Consider the following 11,012-nt stretch of genomic DNA (forward strand, 5'->3'; position numbering starts at 1 on the left):
GCAGATGCTAGTGAATGTAGTTATGGAGGAGTACTTAAATATAGATATGAAGGAGAAAAATTAGAACACCATTGTAGATACTACTCAGGTACGTTTAATGAAACAGAAATAAAATGGGAAATAAATTAAAAAAGAATTATGCTCATTATATAAATGTTTATTAGCATTTGAGCCATATATTGTATATAACAAGTTTATTGTACGAACAGATAATACACAGGTACATTGGTGGTTAACAAAGAAAATTTTATTGAAAGCGTAGTTATGGTTTTGAATATTTTTTCTAAAGCATCATCTTCTATTATATAAGTTAGGGTAATTATAATTCATTGTTTTTGCATTTAAATTTCTATAATCAATAACCATTCTACTTTTTCCTCTTTTTTGTTCACTATGTTTATTTACTATAAATGCTGGGCTATTATGTTTACTATTATTTTTATATATATATATATTGTTTTTCTAATAATTCTTCTATATGCATTTTAAATTCTTTTAAATCATCAAAATTATATGTTAATGGTTTCTGGTTTATTATACTATTTTTATCTATTAATTCAATTTTTATAGTGGTTTTATGTTTTTCCCATCCTTTTAATGAATCTTCACTATATAATTGTTGTAATTTTTTTCTTAATTATTTCTATCTTATATAGTTATTTCCTTTTTATTTATTGAAAATACGACCAGTTCTATTGTATTTTCAGTATTTTTTATATTTTCTAATTTTTGTATAATTTTTTCACTTCCTTTTATCCAATCAGTTTTCTTTCTTATTTTATTAACAACTCTTTTTGCTCTTACTTTCTGTTTACATGGTGTTGTAAACCACCAATCTGTTCTAGTTATTATATGTGGGTATAATTTATCTAAAAACGGCATTCCTAAAAGTATATCTTTTGATGTTAGCTCATAATTATGGATTTCTTCTATTATTAATATTTTATCCCATACTTGTGTTTTTACATTCTTAGCTTTATAAGTAATTAAGGTTCTTTCGTATTAAATCCTTTAACTATTATTGGTGCTTTTAATTTATCCCATTTACTTTCTGGTAAACAATTATATCTACATAAATTAGTTTCTACTCCTGTATCTATCATAGGCGTATAATACCTACTATAATATCCTTCTACTACTATCTTCATTAATACATATATTTTCATATCATGTTAGAGCTCTTCTCAGGAATAATCTTTCCCTATTATATGTTATAGATAATTGTGTATGTTCTATATTGTATGGTTTTACTTGTTCTAGCCATTTAATTCATAATATTATGTCTGTTTTTTGCATTTCTTCCTTTATTTCAAATTCTATTTTCATTTTTCTAACTCCTATTATTATTATTATTATTATTTTCTGCTATATTTTTAGTGTTTATTAAGCTTCTTGGTAGATTTGGGCATATATTATTATCAGATTTTATTTCCTCATTTTTACTAGATATTTTGCTATATAATTTTATTCTTGTCCTGTATTTAAGAGTATTAAATATTCTTTTTCGTTTATTGTTCCTGTTATGTAATATTCATTTAAATTAACTATTGAACTTGTTTCATAACTTGTTCTTTTTGATGAATTTGATGATTCTGGTTTTTAATAAGCTATTCTTTTTGTTGTACTTATTCTATCATTTATTATTTCTAAACCTTCTTCTATGTCTATATTTCTGTAACTATAATCATTATTGTCAATTGTTTTTACGAATTGTTCAAAAGGACTTCCTATTTGTATTTTATTAATTTTATTTTTCCCGTTATTTTATGTTTTGTTGTTAATACATATAGATTTTTACATCTTGTTGTAAATATTTTACTTCCTGGGGTTAGTTCTATTCCTGATATTTTCCAATATAATACTAATGATTTATCTATATTTTTATCTGTTATTGCTACTGAATAATTTGCACTTATTATAAATTTAAATTGTTGATATATTAAATTTCCTTTAATCGCATTTATCATGTTTTTTTCTATAGGTCTTATAATCCTATCATCTGCTAAATATAATTCTATTGGTGTATCTATTCCTTCTCTAAAACATGCTTTTATTAATATCTCTGTACCTCCAAGGTATACATGTTTTATTGGGTCTCCTCTACTTTTTATATCATTTATTAGTTTATTAATTAACCTTTTTGTTACTAGTGGTATACTAGCTTTATCTTTTGCATATTTGCAGTCTATTACATGTTCCTTTTGACTTACTACGTAATATTCTTCCTTTTTCCTAGTAAATATATTTTTTATTGTTGGTATTTTAAATATTTTTTATACAATTAAGTTTAACTCTTTTCCGTTTATTTCATCAAATACATTGTTATCAAATATTATTTTTTGATCTGTTCCTTCGTCATTTAAATATTTTTCCTTTGTTATTATTTTTATATCTTCTTCGGTCATTTGGTTTATTTGTATATCTTCTTCAGTCATTTAATTCGTCTAATTCACTATCTATTTCATTATCTTCTATTTCATTATCTGTTTCATTCTCTGAAATTTCATAAATACTGTCTTGACTTTCTAATTCGTAATCTATATAATCTATCTGCATATATTCTGTATTTTCTATTTTTATTTCTGATATTTGTTTATTTTTTGGGTTTTTAGGTAATTTACAATCTCTAGCTAAATGTCCTAATTTTTCGCAATTATAACAAGTACATTCCTTTATAGATTTCTTTTTCCTATATGGTCTTTTATGTTTATAAATTTTTACATAATATCTTTTTATTTGTTTCTTATATCTTATACTTATATTTTGATTTTTTGCATTTCTTATATTTATTATGTATTTTTCTTTTCTTATAATATCTTTCTTCATATCCAAATTGAGGTGCTATTTTATTTTTGCAACATGCTAAATTTTTTATTAATGTTTTTTCTATTTTTATTTCTTCTCTATATTTTTCACATAGGTTTCTATACTATTGTTGTAAAATTTTTATTCTTGCTCCTAGAGTGTCACACCCCTTTTTTACGTACTCCAAAAAATGTTCGTTTTAAAGTTCGAAAGGGTTTTATTATTTAAGTGACAAGAAATGAAAATTTGTTTCGGAAAAGGATTATTTGCATTTTTGTTCAGAGTCACCACTTGGCATAATCCGGTGTGCCAAGTCACCTTTGGAAAATCCTTTTCGAAACCATTTGATTCTTAAACTTGTTTGTGAAAAGAGATTCCGGATAAGGAATTCTGTTGACCGAGGGGAAGGTGTTAGGCACCCCTCGATCCCGTGGTTCGACCACGGTCGCTTGGTAGAGTGTATCAACTATTTTGGCATTACGAAATGTATAAACCACACAAAAGCACGGAAAATAATCAAACAATAACAAAACAAAACAAAAATGTAAAGTCCAGTCCAAATTATTACAACCCGAAATAAAAATACTGAAATAACCTACACTAGTCCTAAACTATGCTTTACCCGATGCCTCGGGCCTTGGTCACGAGCATCCTTTGTGTACAAAATTCTTCAAGGCATTCCCCGGTGAGTAAATATATACAGATACTTTGGGGCATTCCCCGGCCAAATTATACAATTGATTCAAAAGTGCTAAAATCAAACCATTCAATCAAATTTCAAACACTCAATCAATCCACAATCTCTAGATTTGCCTACCCGACCTACGTCTTGCATATTCCAATCAGCGTATCTTGATACTACCAAATTCGATTAACGTTTACTTCAAGTCAAACAACTAATGAATCAAACTAATCAAAGTTTACTGATTATATTAAGTTTTTAATTCTCGCCCACTTATTCCCACATGAATTCAACTCTTTCAATTCCTTCATTCACGTAAATCACGCAATCAATATTAACCACAGTAATCGCGATTTCTCAAACGCAATATCGAAACATATCACCACGTCACAATCATCAACCAAACACAATATTCACTTCAACACATCAACTACAATAAACATGAAATAAAAGAGGGGAATAGAATTGGACCTCAATTTGCAGCTTTCAAACTCAAATATTAGTTGAGTAAAAAAATAAAGACCGCGTCCGAATATCCCGAGCACAACCTCAACAACGATCAAACCAAACTGGGTATTGAAAATAATAACCGGGCAGCTCTAAAACCAGTGAAGAAAAACTCGTAATACGGAATCCAAATCATAACTATTGACACGATTTCAAATACGGCGCCCTAATTCGATCTGAAATATCCAATTCCGGCCAAGAACTCGCCGAAATTAGCAACTACCGTGGCAGAAAAAATAAATGGGTCACGTTTTTGATGGATTTTTAAGCGGTTTGATGCGTTTCCGGTGAGGAGCAGGTGTTTCTGATGGATTTGAACAGATTCAGAGAGGTGGTAGCCGGATTACAAGATGAGATATCGCCGAAATATTCAACCAAAGCTGCCTTTTAATCTTTTCTTTCCCTTCCATTTCTTTACTGGCTCTCTCGATCCCTCCTAATTGTTCACTATCTCTATTTTTCGGTAAGCTGTGAAGGAAGTGAGCTAACGGAAATTGTCGAAATCCGACGACTGGGTCGTCAGAACAGTGATGAGAATGGCTGACAGTGTATTTCCGGTGGTGAATCCGGCGAGTACGTCGCCGAAAAACCAAACCAAGGGTCGTTTTCCCTCTTTCTCCTTTCTCTCGCGTTCACTTTTCTTCTCCCCTCTATTTCCGATCAACCTTCTCCGATCAGCTCCCCCGATTCTCATGATTTTGCTCTCTTTTTTACAGGTGCTACTGTGTGCAAGTGTTTCCAGCTAGAGCAAGTGTGTGTGTGTGTGTGTGAATCGTGAGGGGAGTATAGATCGGAAGAAAAAGAAGAAGATTAGTATGTACTGCGTATGCTAATGACGTGCTCCATTTTTGGAGAAGAAAGGCCAAAAAATCTTTAGATGTGCTCTCCTTCCTTTGTTTTGTGTGTATCTATGTACATATATATTGTATTTTTCTTTTTTTTTGGTCCTTTCTTTTTGGACAAGAAACAAAAGAGATGGGGGGTGACGTGGGGTAGGGGTAAGGGGTAGGGTATGGAGTGGTGAGGTGGTGATTTGTCATTTTCTTATTGGAGAGGGTTGTTAGGGTGTTAAAAGAATAAAAGTTTGTTAGGGATTTTGTTGAGAGTTATTATTTTTTATTTTGTATTTTTTTGTGGGATATAATCATGTGGGTGAAGGTACATGATAAGGTAGAAATGAATAAAATCGAACTTTTGAGGGGGACAAAATTACGTGTCTACATAGAGTATCTACTATTTTTGCTTCATCCCAACTTTTTATTATTTTTGAACTAAATGGTTCAGGTAATTTATTAAAATATAATTTTCTTATTTCTTTACTTTCTTCTGTATTATATGCTCCTTTATAATAATATTCTTTAAATGCGCAAGTATATTCATCTATGTAGTACATATAACATATTGTTAATTTTAACATTAAATTCCTATTTGTATCTTTCTCTTCATGTTCTTCTTCTTCTGTTGTTGTCATGCTACTAAATTCGTCTTTTATAGCTGTTTCATATTTTTTTAATAATTTTATAGGTGTTAGTTTAGTTGTGGTTGTTGATGATGTTCCTTCTGTGGGTTTGTCAGTTCTTAATATTCTTTTACTATTTTCAGTTAGATTTAAAAACCATGTATTCACTGTTCCTATTAGTGTTCTTTCTGTATATTCTGGTGCATCTATTACATTTATATTATTATCTAATAATTATTTTGTCATATATCCTATCCATAATTGTATTATTTTTTCTGTATCTATTACGCAATCTAAGTCTAAAAAGTTATAATTTTTATTGACTATTTGTTTTGGTGTCCATTTGTCATATTCATTCTTTAAATTATATCTTTTAAACTTATTCTTATAATATGTAGGTTTTTTTTTATTTCTGATGTTCTAGATATTATATTTTCATCTTTTTTTTTATCAAGAGTGTTTATTTCCGTGTTTATATTTTCTAAGTTTTCTTCATTAATTACTTCTTGTTTTCCACTGATTCCTAAATTTTTTGTATTTGTTAAGATTTCTATATATATTTCACTATCTTCCGAATCATACTTAGCTGTTTCTTTAACGTCTATTATATTAATTTCTAATTCCTTGGTTTCTATTTCTTTATTGTCTATTTCTAATTTTTCATTAAATTGATTTATCTCATTTAATAATTTTTGTTCTTTATCTTTTTCTTCTTTTTCTTTTTGTCTTTTTTCATACAGATCTTTTAGCATTTGTAGTTCTTTTTCTAATTCAACAATCCTACTATTTTTAGTTTCTTCTATTTTTCGTATTTCTTCTGTAGTTTGCTGTTTTATTTTTTCTATTTCCTTTTTTCTATCTATTTCTTCGTTTTCTTTTTCTATTCTCACCATAGTTGTCAATTTATCTTCTAATTTTAATTCTTCTTTTTCTAGCATTAAATATAAATGTTCACGTATTTTCTTATATCTTCTTCCTAGATTAGAAAACACTATTTTTATTTTTAATCCTTCATGATTTTCATATATTTTTTCATCTATTATAAATTCTTCTTTGTTCATTTTATTGTAAATAGTTCATGTTGATATATATATATATATTCTAAACTATCTATTTATGATTCTAAATTTGATATTTCATCTTTTTGTGCATTTATTGAGTTTTTACTAACTCCGGTAAATATATTATAATGTAGTCTTTCTATTCTTATTTTTAATTCTTTATGTTTTTTAGAAATAATTTGTTTTAATTCTTTGTATTTTTGTACTTTATTCATTTAAACCATATTTATAATATTTTGGTGGGTATCTAAATCCGATTTTATCATAATTAGGTGGTATGTGTCTCATTCTTCTAGATTTTAAATGGATTATTAATTTTTCTTCAATACGAGATATTAAGGTAATTAGGTAGGCTAATCTTTGTGGGTTTTCTTTTGTTTTATTTAGACTTATATATTCTGAATAATTACTAATTAAAGATTTTTTAATTTTTCTAAAAGCTTCTCTGTTTTTAAATGGTCTTTTCATAATTAATCAATATAAATTAATCTCAAGTAAATCTAACCTAAATTTAAACATATATGTTACTTTCGTATTATTTTTTAAATAACTGGGCTTTGATACCACTTGTAGGGGGTGCGGATTAGGCGTGTTAACTTTACTAGGAAATAAATAGTTATTATACTCCCTCCATTCCATTTTACTCGTTTCAATTTGACATTGCACTTTGATTAAGAAAAACAATTAATAACATGATTATTTTACCATAGTACCTTTATTAAATAATGTTTACATTATAATTTGGAGATAAAACAATTAATACTAAGAGTAAAAAAGAAAAAAAAATTATCTTGATTAATGAAAAATAACAAGTAAAATCAAAAATCAAATTAGAATTTGGGATGAGTAAAATGGAACGGAGGAAGTATTATTTTTTAAAATTAATTTATTTAATTTTTAGTGTAGGAAGTTAGATGAAAAATTTGCAAACTCAAATTTTTAGAAAATTCCAAACGAATGCCATCTGAGTTAAGAGAAAATTGATATTGCAAAACTAGTGATATAGGAAGACATTGTTAAAGGCAAAATTCCTCGATTCATGTGTTAAATTTTTTGCTCTATCCTTAACTACTGTTATTCTATTCATTTTCCCTCAATATTTTGGTCCTTTCTTTAAGTTATTATTTTCTTTCTGACAGGTAGTATAGGTGATTATGATTACATTAATATAGATATGGCTCCAGAAATTTCACTATACCGTACTTTCACCGTTCAGAAGCAACTCCACTACGAAATTTTAGCAGTTACAAATTGAAGTGAGAATACTTATCACATGACAATAGTTAGATGATAAATGTGAATGCAAGAACATATCTTGAAAGTTCGTTATACAAAAAATTAAATAAATTTATTTTAAAAAATAATACTTCCTCTGTTCCATTTTACTCGTTCCAAATTTTCTAATTCGATTTTTTATTTTACTTGTTATTTTTCATTAAACAAGACAAGGCAATTTTTTTTCCTTTTTTACCCTTAGTATTAATTGTTTTATCTCCAAATTAAAATGTAAACATTATTTCATAAAGGTACTATGGTAAAATAGTCATGTTATTAATTATTTTTCTTAATCAATGTGCAATGTCAAATTGGAACGAGTAAAATAGAACGGAGGGAGTATTGTTACTCCTATTTTGCCCTCATTAAAAAATAATTAAAAAATAATTTTACTATTTTGTAAGGAAATAAAGAGGTTAGGGTGTAAATTATAAAAAAAAAATAGGATAGGATGTAAGTTAAAAAAAGGAAGACACCTTGGGGTGTAAAATGCAAGGGACCCAAGAGGTTAGGGTGTAAATTGTAAAAATAAATAGGATAGGGTGCAAGTTAAAGAAAGGAAGACACTTTGGGGTATAAAATGTAAGGGACCCGGAAAATAAAACCTAGCCTTTTCCAACTTGTTTCTGATCCGTTTAGCGTAACTTTGAAAAAATCAACATGACATCAATTATTAGAAGTTCATATATATCATTTGTTAAAAATTTAATTCATTTATATTATTTTCATTGAAAGTTTAGTTTATTCATGTCACTATTATTATAGAAGTATTATAAATGTATTTATATTATAGTGAATGTCTATCAAGATCTAATAAAATGTAGTTGATATCTCTTCTAAAGAGAAATAAAGAATTAGATGACACGAGACTCCACCACAGGAAAGTACCAGAATTAGAGAAATCATTTGTCAATGATCTTTGAGGTAAAGTTTTGATTGAAAGAAAAAAGAAAAAGGTTATTGTTCTGTCTTCATAATCCATATATGACCTTTAAAAGGTAAGTCTTTATTTTACTAGGTAAAACCATTTCCACTTTGAGTTTTTCTCTCCTATGTTTGCATTTCAGTGCCCAATCAGCAATGCCACTAAAATCTTCACCATAAATTTTGAATTTCAAAAATTTCAAGCTCAATCCTTAGGGCCTGAAGTGAGAAATTATTTCATTGAAGGCAAGCCCAAAAACTGATTGTGCACCCAAACCCACACCGCAAAGAAAAATAGAAATCCATTACCGTAGGAGGATAAAATAGTTCCCTGATAGAGCTTTTCACTCATCGCCTTTGCAGAGAGCAAAGTCACTTTGGCAGGATTTAAATATCATTTACTTGAATGCGAAGGAGGCAAAGTCACAAACAAAAAAACCCCCTAAAATCGGCGCATACATTGTGAAGTACGTACATTCAATTTTGATTGAATGGCTATCACTTCCGGTGGGTTGATCCCACCGGAGAACACCTCTCAGTAGATGGTTGGAAAAATACCAGTTCCAAATTATGCAGAATTACTTAAACCAAGATCTCCGGTGCAAGAGTGTGTCAAAGTTCCACTAAAACCAATTATCATACAACATGGAGAACCTACAATTACGTGGAAGTCATTTGAGGTGAAGAGTTTAGTTGTTCAACAAAACTTACAATATGCTATCATTGATAAGTTTTCCTATGGAAGGCCTGATATTAATGATCTTAGAGAGTTAATACCTAAATAATGTGTAATCAAAGGAGACTGCATAATAGGTGTTCTAGATACACGACATATATTGATCCGTTTGAACCAGTTAGAATATTATGTACAACTATTATCTACCTCAGCCTACTTCATCAAAGCAAAAGATCGATATTGGCAAATGAGAACCCTCAAATGGGATCTATGGTTTGAACCGAATGTTGAGACCACTATTGAAGTATCATGGATCTCTTTTCCAGATCTTCCCTCAAATTTTTTTTTGCTAAGGAAGCTATTTCTTCTATTGCCTCAGCTGTGGCCAAACCTTTGGTTGTGGATATGGCAACAAAGAATCATACAAGGCCAAACTGTGCGAGGGTGAAAATTGAGGTTGATTTAGTTGCTAAGCTGCCACATAGAATTAAAATAAACGAGAAAGGTGATGTTACAGGCAACATTAAATCCAAATGGATCAAAATACAGTATGATCATAAACCCAAGTACTGTAAGGAATGTGGATTACAAGGATATGATGAAGAAACATGTTGGGATATTCATCCAGAATTATTCAAGAAGAAAAAAGAGCTCATTAGAGTAATGAAGAAAGCATGCAAAGACAACAAAATACAGAGGTAAAAGCAGGAATATATCATAGTATTGATTAATGCACGATATTATTTCATACGTAATGATTTATAATTTATTTGAGGCATTTAACGTCAAATTAGTTTGAATATAAATTAACTTTATCAAAATGAGTTGTATTCATTACATAATATGAAAGTTGTAGTTTTACTCAGTTATTTTGAGTAAGCAATTTTATTAATGTCAAACTGTAATTTGACACATATTTCATAAGCACATTTATTTTAGATAATATGTAGCAGGTAAATAGTTTATATCCACTTTTCATATGTTTCAAAATTTAAGATATTCAATCCCAATAATAGTCAATCTAATTAAGTTATTATAAGAACAACTAATATATATAAGACAACTATCACAATCTGACCCCAAGCCTAGCCGTAACGGGTATCTCAACCCCACCGTAGGCCGGATACCACTTCCATAGCCCATCCAATCAAAGCATAACCAAATAGCAACAAAGCAGAATACAACCAGAGAATAAAGATAAAATAGTTAATGTAACTCAAAATAAGCTCTAAGAGTCAACAACACCATCCAACCGACACATGTCCACCAAAAACTCCAAACCAATCCAAATATTAAACTAGGTCGAGACATGCCCCGACTATGTCCATAAAGGAATCCAAAATCTGAAAAAAAAACTGATAGGATTTTGATACTTATAAGGAAAGCAATGAAATGTCCAACCTTTCAGAAGATGGAGGATCACCACTTCAACGCAGACCAACCGACGAGCCAGAATCCACCTACATAGAGGGTAAAAGAGGTGTCCTCGAACCCTACATTATAAAATAATATAGTATCCTAGGATGGTTAGCAAGGTGAGCGCTAGCATGTAACTCAGGATAAGGGATAAAATAATGGTATTTTCCAAAATAAAACCAAATCTCAACCGTCCTAAGGGCTCCA

This window comes from Capsicum annuum, unplaced genomic scaffold (assembly GCF_002878395.1).
Source record: "Capsicum annuum cultivar UCD-10X-F1 unplaced genomic scaffold, UCD10Xv1.1 ctg2759, whole genome shotgun sequence".
Classification (NCBI taxonomy): domain Eukaryota; kingdom Viridiplantae; phylum Streptophyta; class Magnoliopsida; order Solanales; family Solanaceae; genus Capsicum; species Capsicum annuum.